Here is an 18,580-nt window from a genome sequence, read left to right as displayed (position 1 = left end):
TTTTCAATTTTGATGTAACTTGGGTATTGACATTTGGTGAATTTATATTTTTTAATGAAAATATTGAGATCTTCTATGTTTTGAAGTGTTAATGCCATGTATATGCAATATATTAAAATATTAGAGCTTTGGTGACTTAGTGAAAATAAGCACTGGGGTGCTGATGACTGCCAGGAGCACTGTGTTTTTACATCAGCTGGGATGTAGGTTTCTATATCTTTTAGGACTGGTAGTCAACAAACTTTGAATTTAAGAGAAATTGTAAAAATGCATGGAGGAACATCCTAAAATGGTTTTCTCATTTAGTCTTGGAACAAGGAAAGGAATAATTTTCTTCCTTATAGTCATATCAAAGTATTGAAGTGTCTTTGTCCTTTCTGATTTTGTGGAGTATGTAATTGTTGATGGAAGTTCAAAATGTAGAACTGAAGCAGTTGAGAGAATATTTATTCATTAAAAGCACAAGACATAACATTGATAAACTGGTTAGGATGTAAATGTCTTAACACATGATGATTCCACCCGTGCAGAGTCCTTTTTAATATTTTCTGGGCACTGGTAATTGTAAAATGTGCATGCTAGGCAGTGAAACAGAGAACTTTTAAATTCGAGGATAACAATTTCTGTTGTTTTGCACTCTTGCTGAATACAGTAAAAGAATGTAAACCCCAAGTGACCAGGCATGAATTGAATCGGTTGGGTTACCTCTGTGTCTTTGAAGTACTCATTTTAACACCCTGAGCTACTTTCTGTGTGAGATGCAATCTTTGATTTAACATTTTAGATGTGTTTTACTGTTTTGACAGAGAGTAAAGGAAACTTCTTCAGTGCAATGTCATGGTATGTTTTAAATAGTGCCTCCTGATCCATGGAAAGCCTGTGGAAGTTCCGTTTTGTAAACTAATGTGTTGATAGTGCTTATTGTTACTGAATCAGCTCATGCTTGTATTCAGAACAGTTAACTGGGGGGGAAAAAAGTGTTTTTCATTTTGTTTTTTTTTGTTTGTTTGGGGTTTTTTTGTAATTAAGTTGCTGAAACACTGTGTTATAATGCAATTTCTTGGTTATTCCAGTCCCAGTTCTATACAGTTTCTGTTGGAATTTGCAAACTCAGACACTTATTCTAGACTTTGCAGGAGTGCTGTACATACTGAAAATGCATGTACACGCACAGAGCTTGATTTTGGACTAGATTTGCATTCCAAAAATATAGAGTCATAGAATAGTTTGAGTTGGAAGGGACCTTAAAGATCACCTAGTTCCAATGCCCCTGCCATGGGCAGGGACAGTGTTGCACCATTGCTTCCATTTAATCTCCCATTACAAATGAATAGCCATCTTGCCAGTAAAAGAAATGTGTCATATCAGTACTTTGGCATGAATTTCCATCCTATCTGCAGCAGGAAGTTTGAGGGAGGCTAAGTGTTTGATAGAGTGAAGCCAGAGCTGCCAAGTGTTTTGTGCTTCCTGGGACATGACTGCACCTGGCAGCTCCAGGGCACCCAGCTGAGCTCACCCGTGTTCAGCTGGGCTGCAGGAATGGGCTGCGGGAATGGCCTACAGCCACATTCTCTCACTGCTGGGAATATTCTGTCTTGGTGGAGAGATCTGCTGCTGGTGCAGTACTGGCCTCAGGTGTTCACCAAAGCATGCTGTCTGGTGGTGTCATATGCCTCATCACCCTCAGACGCTGAGACATGTCCTAAAAACCATCAAAAGCCACTTGCTTCCTCCCAGATGCCTCCCTTAGTGGCCGGGCCACCACAGCTCCCACCGTGCCACTGCCCTTCCTCACAAATCATCATCTGAAAGCTGTGCTTTTAAGAACTGTATTTATAAACAGACATGTAAACTCATTAAATATGCGTAAGATAACTCTTCAGGTTTTCTTAAATAGCTGGGATTGGTAATTAATTGAGAAGAGTGGGCTGAAGGCCAAGCAGAGATGGAAAATATGTTTCTGCAAGGATTTAACTCAAAACTTTTAACTTAAAAACTCAAGGAAGTGTCAACAAACAAATGAAAAAAATTCCGTAGAAAATCAGAGCTGCCTGAGTTGGATTGCGGCCAGGGTGACATAACCCTTTGCTGCCCCAATGGCATAGGTAAGGTAAAAAGTTGTCATTAGCTGGAGAGTACTGTAGCGGCATATGTGTAAGTATTGTGAAGTTCTGCTTCATAAAACCAGGTGCATCTACTCTGTATATTCAACCCTGTGTTAATGTAATAGCAAATGGGTAGCAGAAGGTAGAAGCTACAGAAGTACTAGAGTAATCCATCCCGCACATCAGGCTGACCGATCTCAGAGGTCTTATCTCGGTGTGGCCAGAACTGCTCTGCTTATTTATAAAGGGGCATACATGCCTCTGTGGCTCTACTATTGAAGAAATGTACGGTCAGCTCTAATGAAAAGTATTCGTCTTACAACTTACACAGATTGACCGAATACTACTCATAACAGCACTTTGTGTCAGAATATGAAAATACTGTTTGTTTCTGCTGAAACTAATTGTATTCCAGATGTTTTATATACATTCCAAGCATTATACTTTTGTGTACTGATAATAGTTGTTTGACAACATATTTTGCAGATAAATACATAGGAAACCTTGCTTCTCTTTCCCTGTAGTGTATCACAGATGGATTAAATGGGGCTGTAACTCCCCTGGGTTTTTAAAAATGCACTGCCTTAGTTCAGATGCTCTGGCTGCATCATTGCCTCGCTACTAAAACTGTCTGGCTCAGTCTGGCATACTGGATGCAAAGCCCTGCTAGATTAAACTGATAGCTTTCCTTAAAATCTCTTTATGGATTGTTAATCACCAAAACAGAGACTATTACATATTGCAAATATTTACTGGACTGCAAGTGCTGTCTTGCCTGGATAATCTGGTAGATTTGAAAGGCAATGGTGAGCAGCTATTCTGAATTAAGAACGAGGTAAGTTGTAGTAACTGTAATAAGAGTTTTGACTTACCTAATTAAAAGGCTTGTCTTTCAACTTGGCAGAAATCTCCCTCCCTGGAGTTGCCGTGAAGATTTCAGGATTTTCTCTTAAAATGATGATTTTTAAATGACAGGAAAGATGATTGAAATGAAAGCTTTGTCTAGAAATACCTTGTATGTGTTGAGTTTCCTTTTTTATGTATGGCGTATGTTGGAACACAGAATACAGTTGGAATTCATGAAAAGCTGTCTGCTTGTACATTCACCTTCCTTCCTCTTTTTTTTTTTTTTTTCCAACAAAGTGATATATATATATGGATCTGTCAAATCTGTTTTATGGACTCTGCCCACTCCATACCCGTGTGCGCACCCCCCCCCCCCCCCTTTTTTTTTTAACAGAGTTCTTTTTTTCAGCCCTTAATTGTAATTTGGTGTTTTGTTACTTACATAAATTGATGTAATAATATTTATGTAACCTCTCTTTTAATTCAGTTGAGTAGCTTGTTTCCTGCCAAAGGATTTGTTTTGAACACTTGCGTCTTACCCTCTCGTCACCCAATGATAAATATACAAAGGAAGTTAATGTGCTAATCTTGTTGGAAAGCATATTTAGCAGGAAATGGTGGCTATATTTAAAGCAGGAAAGGAAAGTGTTAATTGTAACAGGATGTTGGTCAACATAATTACCATACAGAATTAACTTATTGTATAAACTAAATTATTATCAAGGAGGCATCTAAATAGAAGAAAAGCAAATTGTGACATAGAGTAAGGTATGTGTTCTGCTACTATAACTCACAGATTGTATGAATGTATTGTGATACTTTGATAGTGTCTCAATGCTCATGTTCACCAAAATGCCTTGAAACTTCCCTTCTTTTAGAAAGTTTGGCATGCACAAAAAACACTTATGTTTGTATTTTTGAAATTATTTAATTTAGCTAAAGTTTTTTCTGTGTTCAAAATTCTGTAGCACAGCCACAGAAGGCACAGTGGATAGTGATCTAATAGGTAGAGATGAGGAAGACAGCAGCTGAGGGATGCTGGCAAGCTGAGGGTAGTTCTAATTTCAACCATATGGTTAAGTGCTCTTGACTCAAAGGTATTCTTTAACCCCATGTGAAGGGAGAACTTTTACAACTTATCTCCTCTGTGCTCTTTCAAAGTATGAAAAATTCTGTCTGACTTAATGAATTTTGAAACATTTTAATTTCCTCAGTTTTCATCACATGTTTATTAGACTTCCATTATGGCTATGGTAGCAATTTGAAATCAAGCACAAAGTAAAGATATTTTATGAAGCTATCATTAATATAAAAATTGTGGTAAAGCAGTATCTCCTAGTCAAAGTCCAACATCTCCAATACACTGCATGTTTAGTTGTCATCTGACAGAGAGTTGCAGGATTGCTGATGCACCAACATATTTCCAGGCATCCTCCCACTGCCCTTAGATGGGGGTCCTGTGCAACACACTGCAATCTTGCCTGGTGCTGAGGCCCCTTCAGCTCATTCATCATCCTACAAGCCAAGGTAGCCCAGCATCCTCAGAACTGGGCTGTCATTTTTCTGCACTGTTCAATGGACTGGTTAAAACTTACCATTGCAAACTTATTTTTGTGGCTTTTTAATCTTGGATAGCACAAGCATAGGCCTTGCACTTTTCCTGTGCTGATTTCCTGATTCAGAGTCTGTGCCAGCTCCTACTAACATTGTCAATGGGGCTATTCCAGTAATTGTTTTGGTTGGAGAGCATAGGAGTCGTCCTCAATTAAGCTCATTTTCAGCAGATGAACCATTTATTTGCTGGTGTTCTAATTGTTTTTTGTTTACATGACCTGCAGTTATGGTGTCATTACAATATGGGCATGAAACGTCGAGATTACAAAATTACTTTGATCTTTGCGAAATAAGTAAAAGGCAGTGTAACAGTGGCAGACATACTCCTAGAAATTTGAGCTTCAAGTTTTCTGTGACTACCCATCTCTCCTACTTTGCATTTGTAGCTGGAGAGCTATGTGTTTAATGAACTATCAGTCTAACCAGCTACATGTGTTGAAGGTCTGGAAGCAATTTCCTTTTCAAACCTTTTTCTTTTTTTAACCTTTGGTAATGGACTATGAGTTAGATATAGTTGCATGAATAGCTAAAGGACTTGTAAATGTAATCTTCAGTAATATTTAGTGTTGGTTATTCTATTACCACTGTGGCCAAAGTGGATGAAAGTGAGAAACTGGGAAGTCTTGTGCCTGTGGAACAAGGGAACTCTTGAGGATTTATGAGAATAGAGCTCATTATTTGGTTGTCTTCATGGGTGAAGATTCAGAGGCTAATTCAGAGGTTAGATTACAACTAACCCTGGAAGACCCTGTTTGAAGTGGGAGGCATTCAACAAAGAGGTTGAATTTACCTCAAAAACGTGCTTTTTAATGTAGTGAAACTATATTCTGCCACTTTCAAATTAAAGGCATGTCTGGAATGTGTATTTTATGAAACTCAAAGGGGTTTTATCCAATTACTTCAACATATTATTTTATACTTTAATTTTATGAATAGTGATTTAAATATGTTTCCTTACAGTTTTAACATCATAGAATTTTATGGTAATGAGAGGATCAGTAAGTGTTTCTTAGGTACAAGTTGTAATTCCAGTACTGTACTTCACATATTTTAGTTTGCTCCAGTATGAATTTATGTGTATATTAATCTTTGAGCTATTTCTTCCAAAACGATTTACTTCCTGACTGCACCTGCCCTTAAAATATCGGATATGTCATTTCTCATTCAAAATCTGGTAGTATTCTATGTATTTGGAAGCTTTAGCATAGTGTTTGGCTTGCTTTTTTAAATAAAAAAGAGCAACACAGTGATTGCTTTCCAATACTGCAGAAAAAAGTGTAATATGTGAGTCGTCTTTTAAACATTATCCCAGCCATATTTGCTGAAATCTGTTGTTGCTTATTGTTACAGTAATGTAAGTCTAATGCATGTTTAGGAGGAAGACAATAAGGGCCTCTTCTGCATCTTCTCTGAGAAGAAAATTTGCTCTGAAGTGTTGAGCCTATTATTGTTACTGTTTACTGAACTAGACAGTAATCAGCATTATTGCTAGTTCCATTACGCTAGTTCTTATTAAGTTCACATACATTTTCATAAATTCTAAGACGTGTCTTGTTCACTATCAATAGTATCACTGAATTAGAAGAAATAATAATAGATCATAGTTGCAAGTATGAATTGTGTGGTCCAAACCAATTGTCAGTATTGTTACACTCATTTTGATAAAAAAAAAATGAAGTGTATTTTTACAGAAGTTTATCATTAAGCAAATATCACCATTTGGAACAAAAAAGACAAAAATAAAGTAACAGTACACTGTGGGAAATGTGACATTAAACTTCAGTTACTTTCATGTAACATTTTATCCCTAGGTTGGGGATTATATTAGCCCCATTAATATTAAAGGCTTTATCATACATCAGTCAGCCACTTGTAATGTTGCCTCTTTTAGGTAACTACAAAACCAAATACCTTTCTATTTTATCTTTCCCTCTTTTTTACTGTTAGTTAATTGTTTCAAATATGGAAAAAACACAGTTTTAGAAGGGTAGGAGAGTGGTACATTGGACCAAACCTGGTGAGTGGGAAAGCGAACAATGGAGGCATGTTTTCATTAGATTAGAAATATTATTCTTTGGAACTCAAGGTGCAAATTGTGCTGTGCCATAATGTTCTTTTCAAACACACAAGATAAAATTTGCATATCTAAATTGGATCAGCTTGAATGGGTTTCCCTGCTGTCTCATCCCCTCAGCTGCAATCTTTCTGAAATGGCCTGCAGGTGGATCCAAATAGTAATTTTTAAGCCTATTTTTAAGAGCATCTTTAAAATAAATATTTTTCTTTTAGTCTTAAATTGATTTCTTGCAGAGAACATCAGCAAAAATTCCTCTATGCCTCATCTGAATATAATCTACATGATAATTGGAGGTTTAAATTTAATTCTGTTTACACTGACTTTAAGGATAACAATTTCAACTGGCTCAATAAAATCACAATTGTTTCATAGTGTGAAAATAGTATTAGTTTTTATTAGGTTTTCTTTCCTTTTTTTTTTTATAATGAAACATCTCAGAAGTATGTGTAATATCTTTATGATAAATATGACAAGTTTTGCCACCCAGAGCGAGTCGGGGAAAGACCCTGCAAACAATCTTGTTCTAAATTTCTGGAGTTTTATTCTTTTTTTTTTTTTTTTTCTTTTTTTTTTTTTTTTTTTTGTTAAAGGAAAGCTCACTGATACTATACTAAGGGGAGTATTTCTACAGTGTCTTTCCGTAGATATACTTTGATGTATGTAGCAAAAGTGTAGCACGGTTTTAAGGTATAACGGCTTCTGTACGTGACTCAAGGCAACAAGGAATGGATGACCTCAAGCATATGCCGGTTCATCCATCGTTTACTGGCTATGCATGGATTTCAACAGCGCAAAATTTCCCTGCCAGAACAAGGAGCATGCGGTGGAGGAAGTTCTCGGGCTCTGCGTAACCCACACGCAGCGGCAAGAGAGCGTGCGACACCGAGGGGGCTGGGCCGGCCCCTGTCCAAGGTGCTGGGGCGACAGCGGGTGTCAGCGCCCTGGGCCGTGCCGACCCGCTGCGGGGGCTGGCCGGGCCGCCGGGGCCGCGGGCTTCCCTAGCGCACCGCGTATAGCAGGGCTCTGTTCTGGGGGGGGGCTGCGGTTTGGTTTGCTTCTGGGTTCTGGGTGTTGGTTGGGGTGTTTTCTTTTTCATTTCCTATTTTTTTTTCTTTTTTTTCTTCTGATTATTATTAGTTTGGTGGGTTGTTTTTTTTGTTTGGTGGTTGGTGGTTCTTTTTTTTTTGTTGTTTGTTTGTTTGTTTTTTAACTTCCCATCTAGTATATGTAGAATGTTAGGAAAAAGTGAAATTTGGTTTCGTAGCTTTATGTAGGGATGGGTAAAACTCAATAATAGCAACTACTTATCAGCTTACCTGCTGGCCTTAACTCAGACTGGTGTTTCTGTTCCTTTGCCTAGAAGATTTGAAGGCTCCATTCAGTTCTATATATAGTTCTGATTTATGTATTGATGGAGTTTGTTTCTCTTGTTCTTGCCAAAGCAATTTGAATTTCTATGAGAATAAGCCAGAGTTACTAATGTATCCCACAATGACGATACATATCAGAAAACAAAACTGTTCCTAATTAGTATTTCTGGATGCAATATTAACATTGCATGCTTTTTTTGAAGATCACAGTAACTGTCATCTTCCATCTCAGTGAGATTCAAGGTGGTTGACCTAGAGTCCGATGACTATATCTAACCCTTGGAGCCTAATCTTTGCTGTTGCCACAGTAAAAGATTTATAATACTACTTTTGCAAAACCACCTTAAATATCATTGGGGGGTAAGGAATAAGAGAGATCTATTCTACTGGCTGTTCTTTGACTGCAAGATTGGTTCTTTTTCTTTAGGCTTTTAGGGAATACAGTAAGGTCTAAATGTTATTTTTATGATGTGAACATAAAATGCCAGCGTTTCTGCCTGTGTTGTGATGGGGAGGGGGGAGTTGAACATTAGGCAATGTGGTGCTGCTGCACTCAGTTTATTAGTGAACCGAGCAAGGAAGGACGGGCTGTGTCAGGGAGAGCTCCTCACACATGCAGACACACACAAAACACATAAACATCTTGAAAGTTAACTGACATGTGCCCCGGCGAGCACTGCAGTGGTTTGGCACAGCTGAGCCAGGGCAGGGGCAGAATGCAGCACTCGCTCTGACCAGTCACAGTGTCGGGCTTTGGGCAACAGACTGGTGACAGCCCACACCGCTGCCACCTCGGGCACTCTGCAAGGTGTCGGACCTCTGTGCAACCAGTGTTCCCCCACTGTGTGTACGTGTGTGTTAGCCAGGCAGCCACAGACTGCCGGTCTGATCAGCCCACGATGGTATCAAGGTGCACTTTTACAAATGTTTCAGGTGTTCTTCTCCTGTCACTTGTTAATCCATGGCCTGTATTGATGTTCATAATATTTTAACGTAATTGCACATTTTCAGAGGTCATGTTATGGACACTATGTTGTAATTCTAAAAATAAATGAGTAGAATAATTTTGTGTGAGAATGTAACTGTTGGGCTTCGTTTATACGATACCTACATATGTTGAGATATGTTTACCAAACTGTAGGTGGGGTGTTTGTCCTTTTATGGGAAGTCTTAGGCAGAAAATAATTACTTTAATAATTTTTAATGAAATTCCATGCTATTGCCTTTCTGGTTAACCCTTAGTCTTTTAAGCTGCGTTTACTGCTTATAATAATGCCCAAGTGTTTCAGTATAGCAGACATCACACTTGTGCCAAGTGTCCTTTCTCATCCTCTTTTAGATCTGTTGAAAGTATTTACCATCAGATAGAACATGGTTTATTAGTTCATTAGGGAAATAAGGGTAGAGAAAAGTTAATTAAACATGAAATAGTTGCTTTTCTGTAAGACAAGAAATACCTTGAAAATTTACAAATACTCTTTGTTAAAAAGCATTTGTGTTCTTTGCAAAGAAATCATTTGTTCTGCCATAGTGAAGCTAATTATTCTCAACATACACTAGCTATGTCAAATTGCAAAACGAACATCAGATTTTGTGTGTTGTAGGAATTAAAATGCCATCAGTTGAGTTAATGAAGAGCATACGACAAATATGATCTCATTTTTGCAGTGCAGTTAAAGTGAAAGCCATTTAAAGAACTGTTGCAAAAATCATAATTTAAGGGGGAAAACAAGCAATAAAGCAAATGTTTACTGTCTATTTTAATTACTTTGTGCTTAGAGGTATGCATTAGGTTTATTTATTGTTTGATTTCAAATTCTTTCTTCTAATGGTTTAAGAATACAGTGGCTAATGATCCATTCTGAAATCAAATGAATACAGTCTTCTGTATTCCATTATATGAAGCCAAAAAAACCCTCATTTGAGATTATTTCATTATGGTATCATCTGAAGATCACTACTTGAATTTGCAGGTTAACATAATGTGAAAGAGAGTATGAAACACAGAAGAGAAAGTTCTTGCACTTTTTTTTTCAAATGAGGAAAAAAAAGACACTGGGTTTCTGATTTATGTTCTGAAGATGTGAATGCAATGAAAATGACATTCCCCTATTCATATTTTAATTATTTTTCTTTTGTAGAATTTCTTACAAAGATAACACTACCAGAAATCTTTTCTGTAACAGATTAAAACTTTCTTTAAACTTTCCTAATGCTTGGTGAAAATAAGTTCTGTCCTGACTGAAGACAATAGCAATTTTTCTTTTGCATATATATAAGAGAAATAGGAAGATTTGTTTTCCTCCTTTCCTCTAAAGATGCAAGATACGTTGTTCTTCCCTTTGTCAAAACTCTGTATACACCTAGGAAACCTAGGACATGAAGTCAGAAGTCTTGACTCTTAACAGAGGCTAGGAACCCTCAGTGTACTTCACCAGTCCTTTCAGAAGTGAAAATTAAATCTTGGGAGCTTAGAAGAAACCCTGCCTAACTGCCTATACCCAAAACAAGACATTTTTCAATTAAAAATCATTGTAGTCAAATACCTCAATATAGTTAAATTTTATTATAATTATTATTATTATTTTAAAATATCCTGATTCACAATATTGGCAAGCAAGCAAGCATTTTGTTGGCTGCCAGTCAGCCGGTTATGGGCAGAGAGAGGGGGTTTGGTGTAGGCATATGCTCATTTTAAGGGTTTGACCTAATGGAGTTCTCTGAATCCTACAGTGTAGTACTTTGCTATGTCAACCCTGTAACTTTATAGGAGAATAATTTATTGAATTGTACTCGAGCCTGAGTGAGGTGCAGTGTACCCTGCTATTTAGCAAGTTTCAGTATTTAAGATGTATTCAAAGACCATATAACATTAAAATTTTTCCTTTAGATAAGTGCATGTACTAAATAAGATATGGGCAAACTCCTACATATGTTATAATTAAGACTGTATATCTGTAGGAAGAAGGAAGAACTGAAATGATCTGGAGTTTAATGTGCAATTATCCTCCAAGGTCTCCAAAGCAAGTTGGTTTTGATCATTTTCTAGTAGTTTTGAGAGGAGGCAGAATATATTTTTTTTCTTCATCTTTCTGTAAAATTCTGAATTAATTGGTTTTGTAGTTGATATAAAAACAACTTTTGGAAACATTGAAAATATCTCCTAGCGTCAATATGTGCGATGGAGACATTAACGTTGGAGCATATGTAGAAGTATCTGCAGGCAATGGGTGGAGTTTGGCCTACTGGTGAGGGTATTTTAGCCACATATTACAAAAATTGCCGTTTTCCTTTCACTATGAGGAGTATCTCAGAAGAATAAGCTTTTGCTTTGGTGCCAAAACAACAGCCAGACAAAGATAGGTGTATTGTATCTGTACTTATATAGAGGTGCTAAGAGAATTTGAGTAAATCGTGTTGATATTTTGTTTGTAAAAGTGATAAAGGCAATATGTATATTGAAAAAGCATTAAGATGAAAGAATCAAGAATTTTTTCTTTATCCTATTGTTATATGTAGGAAACAAGTTCTTATGTAAAATTTTACTTCTGCTTTATGCATGACCTACCTTCCCCCCGCCCCCGGTAGAACGTAGAACATTTGTCTCTTTACCTGAATCCAGGTTGTTATTTTACCTGAACTCAGTGCCGTTCAAACATTTCTATTGTGGTTTCAAAGTCATGTTTCTTTTTCTTTTTTCTTTTTTTTTTTTTTTTTTTTCTCAAGGCTGCCCACCCCACTTAATGGGTGTAGATTGAATTTCCCTGTCCCAGGGAAGTCAGACTCCATTCATCTAGCTGGATGGTAACAACTGAGCTCAATGTTGATGTAGAGACCACTGCTCTGCAAGCTTCCACACTATTTCAGTAATAGTGCAGTCACTGAGAAAACTCCTTCTGCTTTTGAACTCCTCCATACTATTCTTCCTTCAGTGAACAGTATATCAAAGTAAGTTGTCATATATTCTACAGAGAGTATATAGATGCAGTTGTCAGTTATTTAGACCAAGGTTAGTTTTAAGTCTCATGGGAAAAACCTGGGGAAGTAACAGAGCTGCCACTAGCAGTTAATTGGAAAGCTTTTTCTCTCATTTTCAGATACACTAATATAATAGTGATTGGAGAAAACTGGCAGTAATGTCTTTTGTCACCATAGGGAAGAACAATAGTGCCAATTTAATGAATTTTTTTCCTGTCCTGAAAGTGTCACATCACCTTAAGCTTGGTTTGATCCCCCTAGTGAAGCTCTAATTTTAATGCTAATGCTGATAATTTAGAGAAGATTTTTCAGCAGCACACAGAATATGTGAAGTGCATTGTGATCTGTTTGCAGAAAATCCAATTATATGTGGTTGTGATGTCATTTATCTCAGTGCATAGATTTGGTTATTTGCTTTTTGCCACAGAAATATTGGTACAGGAGTAGAGGACTGGATGGTGCCGCAACAGCAGAGGAAGAAAAGTCAGCACTTAAGAAAATGGGAGGTTTGTTAATACAAATCAGCATGGAACTAATTGTCCTTGTGGTTTGAAATGATATCATGTTTCCATTAATATGAGATTAGAATTAATTAATTTTGTTGCCTGCCTTATTTAGATTTAGGTTTTACATTGTGGTTTGCTACAGAGTTGACTTCAATGACAGTGACCTATAATTTTCAACAGGAAGATTGGTCAGTAGGAACACATTTCCCTTCCACCCCCCAGTTAAAGCAGGTACCATATAATGAAAGTATAACAGATGGAACACACTTGTGAATCTTTCATATAAAATTAGACGGTGAAGGATTTATTTTCAGATATTCTTTTCTGTGCTGTACCTTTTATTACAACCTAAAATTCTGCAATATATGAGTATTAATGATATAATATAGTTCTGTCTTAGGGCTTGGTTAGTTAGCAAATCACAGTTGAACCTTGATCATTAATTTAATATAGTTTAAATCTCACTTTATCTTACCTCATATCAGGATGGTGTGAGATCCGTTAATCTGTTTCCTGAAGTTATACTCTTCTTCTTTATTCATCTGTTGAAGTCAGCACAAAACACACAGCTGTACTTTTGGCCAGGTAGGCTAGAACTCTTAACAAATCATTAAAAGCTGTTTTCAGCTTTATTGTGTTTGTCACAACTACTGAGCCTATTGGTTTCTGGAAACCATTAAATGTATTGGTTAAGTTAAAAAAACCACATTTGAAACAACAACTCACTAAAAGCAGCCTTGTTTAATTTTCTTATTAATTTGTATTACTTAACTAATTTGAGAATTGATAACAGAACGAGTGATTTATGGCTTGAAAAAGAAGACCAACATTTCCTTCTTGAGAATGGAAATTGGCTTGTCAGACATTTAGATGAAGAATGATCAATCAATAGGATTTTAATAAGGAGAAGGTTTAAAATTGACTGAAGGTGGCTTTTGTTTAAGGTGATTTGGTTTGTGCAAATTACTAAGCTCTCCCTGGAGAGGATTTTCAAAGGCAATAATGGGCACTGATTTTCTTTATTTATTCCATTCTCTTTCTGTTTCCCTTGCCAGGGATTTCAGTACTTACCCCTTCATTGTGTCTTTGAAACCTACCTGCCTGCTTTTCAGGTCCTGTAAATTATTCTACTTATTTGCATTTAAAACTATCAGTTTTAACTGCTGTTTTTCTGCAGTGAGCATCTTGTCTGGATTCCTTTTGGTTTCCTGTCAGAAAATCTAGTATAATGGGCTTGGTGATAGAAAACTGGTTCTACGGGCACCTGATCACCTGGGTTGGTTTTCTCCATTAGTGAAGTTTGTATTGGACTTCCTGAAAGTCAGATAACTAAAGTTAGATTAAAAAAGCTCCGTTCTTTGTGCAGTCTTAATCACATAGGTAGATCCATGCCAAATGTGTTAGAAGAGTAAACGGTAAATAGCACACCCACACCAATTCTGTTTGTCACTACTTCCTCACAGTATTTTTTTTCCCTCCACTTAGGTTTCTTTTCCTGATTTCAGTCTGTTGTCTTAGCTTTTCCTATCACTTAATCTTTCCCAGGCTTTCTAGTCTAGTGACTTAGAGACCAGATTTATGTTCCAGTCTCACTTTTGTACCCAATCTTAGTTTTTTTCCCCCCTCAGCACTCCATAAGCAAGTGCATACTGGCAGCACAATTCCAGAAAAGGTTCTAATTGTGTGCAGACTTCTTTTTGGAGATTATGATAAGAGCACATTGATTGCTCCAAACACAAGAAAAGTTGAAGTTTCTTCCCCAAAACAGACATTACCAAAAGCTTTTCAGTGAAAAGTTCACCACTTTCCTCACACACATTTTTTTTCCCCTTTTTTATTAACACAGAAAAGTAATGATTGTCTCTCTTCTTCATTGAAATGACAGGGACCACAATGGACATAGGTTTTGTGTGTTTTTCTCTTTCTTTTTTTTGTCTTTATCTGTGAAGCTATTATGAACCTGCAAATTTTGCAGTTTTAAGAAAATGAGAAGTGTAATTGAGAGAGTCAGGGTAGATGCAGACCTCGCTACAAACCCTAACCCTAATTAGTATTTTGCTTGTGAATTTTGTGTGTGATTAGAATTATCCTGTGCGTATAGTCTCTGCAACAGAAATTTCAAATAGAAGGACTTAACACCAGCTTGCTCAGATATGTTCAGTATGTTCACATATTCAGAAGCTGATGGGAGTATTAACACTGTTGGCTTTCCAATGAAAAACGCATACTGTTTTTTCCTGCTATACAGCAAGTTCCACCAGAGGCTACTAAACAGATCTCTAAATAGATAAGGAAATGTTAAGAGCTTGAATTCTCAATAGGGATGAGAATTCCTGATAGGGAACTATCATGGACACTTGCAGCCAGTGCTGATCTTTGGAAAGGTTCTGCTTCATGCAGTCAGCTTTGAAGCCAGTCAGTGTAATCTGTGCAGAAAGGACAATGTTCCTTGAGAGAGCCTGAAGCCAGAAGGTAGATTTAGCTGATTTGATCTGACCTTCTGCAGTTCTTGGGCCATTACGTTTCACAAAGGTATTGATCTATTTAGCCCAGTAGCCTTTCCTTGGTTAAAATGTGTCTCCAAGTCAAAACTAACATTTTTCTTGAAGACAGGCAAAGATGGTAAATACACTCTTTCACTGGGTAGTTTGATCTCGGTTGAGGCTAGGTGACCTCCTTGATAAATTCATTGACATCTTACTTGAATTCCTTTAGCTTTACCTTCCAGCAGGCAGTTTGATGTACTTCCTGGTCACACCTTTACCATGTTCTTCCTACAAAGAATAGTTTCCGTGAATGTTCCATGCTGAGAGTATTGATTGTTGCCTGCCAAAGGGATCTAAAAAAAATGCAGTAGCCGGGTGTTAAAGCAAACTGAGAGAACTACTGAAATACAGCAGTAGAGATTTAAAAAAAAAAATACCTTTTTTTGCAACTGAAAAGAGCCACCCTTTACCAATGAAAGAATGGCTAGGAAAACTTCTAGGTTTAGCCTAGATTAAAAAAGAAAACAACCAAACACACACTCACTAATCAAACAAACAGATGATACATCTGTCCACGAATTCCTAACTTACCACAATAAAAACAAAGCTTTTGTAAAGTCAGAACTAGATGAGATCCAGGTGTTTGCTGCTTGTACATTCATACAAGTAGAATCTTCATTCTTTTTTTGAAAATAACTTTTTCTTGCTGCAAAGATTTTTGAAGTAATTGAGAAACAGTGAAGAGTTTAACTGTATGTTATTAACATATTCTAGTGATTTTGTATGTGTAATGCTTTCTTAGCTCTGCACAACTCACATAAATAACTCTTGAAGTTCCTGATTTGTCCTCCAAATCTATTTTCCCCCCAAATGATACAAATTTAACAAACAGGAGTTGTGACACTTCTAGAGTTTGCTCAGTTACTCCGGTAAAAGCGAAAATAACTGTACTAATTGTATGAAAGAGGCAGAAATTTGCTGGGGTTTTTTGTTTGTTTGTTTTTGTGTGTGGGTTTTTTTTTTTTATAATTACAACTTTGAAAAGAGAATATGGCATAATATCACTCCTTGAAAGGATGAAATCAAGGTTTCTTACCTGCTATGAAAGAGTAAGAGAAATCCATAAATAGCATAGCATGACATGGTCGAGTGTGACACCTAGAGGCCATATGCTTAGTTTCCCTAAAGAATAACTTTTCAGCTGCATGTTTTGCATGGCACATTTAATTTTGGACTTAAGGAATGGAACTACCAGATTTCAAGAGATGGAGTATATTGCAACACATGATTCTATTTTTTCCCCACAATGTTCACATTTAGGATATTTCTTGTGACTTCCCTGACTAGGCTCACCAGTATTGATATAGAGAAAAATAACAGACCGTTACTGAGTGTGGGAGCCCTACACAGCTTATTCCATCCTGAATTTCTCAAAATCTGGTACAATTCATGCAGGTCTCATCTCAAGAGAATCCTTATGATATACCTGCATCTGTAGTAAAATATCTGCAGGAAAGTCAGGCTTTCACGAAATGTAGAGCTAGAACCTTTTGTGGCCCATGAGTTTATGTTGGTGAATGAAGAAAAAAACCAGCTTTTTTTGAGTTATGTGAGTTGTTAAGATCATGGATTTTGCAAAACAAATGTATGTTTAAGTGAACGTACAACACCTTCATAACTTTTCGAACAGTCACGGGTGTGCAGCCGTAGCACCACAACCCATACAGGCAGTACATCCAAGGGCATCCCAAAATGGTGACTGCACCAGATTAGTATGTTACAAATCCAGAGTGTTTTTCAGAAATGTGTGGTACTGTATTATCCAGTGGGTATTGGCTGTAATAAAATTATAACTCTAGAGCTCTTCTCAGGGAGATAGTTGACTCATTTGTCTTTGGCAGCATTTGTCATTTTCCTACCTAAGTGAAGGGAAAAAGTCTTGGAGATGAATCAAAATGAGCAGAGTTCAGATGAGGATCATACATTTTTCATTTTTTAGAATTTGGGTGATTTTTGTGGTATTCTAGTACTCATGCAGCATAGATGGTTTAGTGGGGTACAGCTGTAGGGTTTGTAAAACTTCTTCTATAGATCTAAAAGAGTGGCCTGAAACTTCTCTAAAGATTTCTGGCCTAGCCAGAGTCTGTGAAATTGAAAGTGGACAAAAGTGATGCTGGACAAACTTCTTCATTAAGTATTGTTGATTCTAGAAACAGATGTGCTGTGCATGTGTTGTATTCTCTGCATGCTCTTTGACTTTACTATATGTAGAAATGCAACATTTTCAGGATGGAAGATAGTATCATCCTGAAGGATAATATGATCCTGAAGAAAATTCGTGGCATTTCCTAAACAGAGAAGGATGCTAGCATGGGACTGCCTGTTGGCAGAGGAATATCAGCAGGATGATTCTGTTTGGCAGGCAGCTTTTCATGACCAGCAGCTAAGAAATTTGTATCTTGTTCACATTTCTCTTTCCAGTAAATAAAAGGTATTGCGTGCTTGTTTTGTCATCTTCTAACTGTTTAGTGCTGGGAAACATGAATAAAGTAATTCCAGTATTTCATGGCTAATTCTACCTCATTTTCATAAAGGTTAGTCATATTTTTCCCTGGAAAACAAAAAGATGCTAACTTGTCAATCACTTGTGTGAGCAGTTTACAGACTCCACAGAGCTGCGTGCCTCAAATAAATAATTGTATCTGAATAAAATCTAATGAGACTCACACGTTAGTGCTCCAAGCTACAGCACTGACACTATTATGTTAGTGATACGGATACTAATGCTGATTGTAGTTTGTTTCTGCGCTTTGTCTAGGGGTTTCTTCTCAGTAGTACTTCACCGTTTCCTTGGGAATGTCTAAGCCAAGAATGACTGATCAATCTTGATCGCTAGGTATGCCTTAGAAGATGGGTTGGCAGCCTGGGCTGGAAGGAGTGGTCACACTAGTAACTGGGAGGGAGGTCCTGCATTCACTGTAGCAAATGGAGAGTGTTGGATGCGCTGGGGTGGGAGAGGCTGCCAGCAGCTCTCTGAGTAAGGCACAATGATAGCAGCTGAAGCCTGCAGTCAGGATACATTGCCTCTTGCATCGAAAGTCTAACTCCTGCAGTTAGATTGGTGTGGGGGTGTCTGTCTGCAAGCATCAGCCTACTCTTTGGCCTGTGGTTTCACTGGTCTGTCCTTGCCCTGGTTAATAGAAGATGTGTCTGTGTACTGCAGAAGTGATCTGGTGTTTGCCAGAAACAGCTCTTCAGGAATCCTTATTTTTTTTCCAGACACATAAATATATTTGCATTATAAATATTCCCTCCATTCTCTCTCTGTGTTGTATTTCTGAACAGTTTTAGAAGCATCATGGCTTCTTACCAAAAGAAAAAAAAGGTGAAATTATTCTTTTGTGATTCATTGATTTTTGACAGAAAAATGGTTCAACTGTAAAAAGTAGTGTGAAATTATTTTATTTTAATCTCTATTTTAGTGGTTTTAAAAGTATGTGGTCCTATCGTTGCATAAATACAAGAAAATATTTGAGTGTTTGTGTATGTGTGCTCATCCTCTCCCATGATACTGCTTTGTTCTGCTGTCAAAAACCAC

The 18,580-nt window shown here is 37.2% G+C and overlaps 1 protein-coding gene and 1 long non-coding RNA gene across 2 annotated transcripts in view; one reads left to right on the top strand and one right to left on the bottom strand.

The window, feature by feature from the left end:
• LOC129735885 (uncharacterized) overlaps positions 1 to 3,165 on the bottom strand; it is a 30,458-nt gene extending 27,293 nt beyond the window's left edge. Inside the window, exon 1 of the long non-coding RNA XR_008731808.1 lies at positions 2,978 to 3,165. This is a non-coding gene — a long non-coding RNA (uncharacterized LOC129735885). The remainder of the gene's footprint in view (positions 1 to 2,977) is intronic.
• THSD7A (thrombospondin type 1 domain containing 7A) overlaps positions 1 to 18,580 on the top strand; it is a 286,749-nt gene that overhangs the window by 59,353 nt on the left and 208,816 nt on the right. The gene's annotated exons all lie outside the window — the stretch shown is intronic.

This window comes from Falco cherrug, chromosome 4, assembly GCF_023634085.1.
Source record: "Falco cherrug isolate bFalChe1 chromosome 4, bFalChe1.pri, whole genome shotgun sequence".
NCBI classification, from domain to species: domain Eukaryota; kingdom Metazoa; phylum Chordata; class Aves; order Falconiformes; family Falconidae; genus Falco; species Falco cherrug.
The sequence above is the reverse complement of the archived record's forward strand: the minus strand, read 5'-3'. Positions and strand labels throughout refer to the sequence as shown.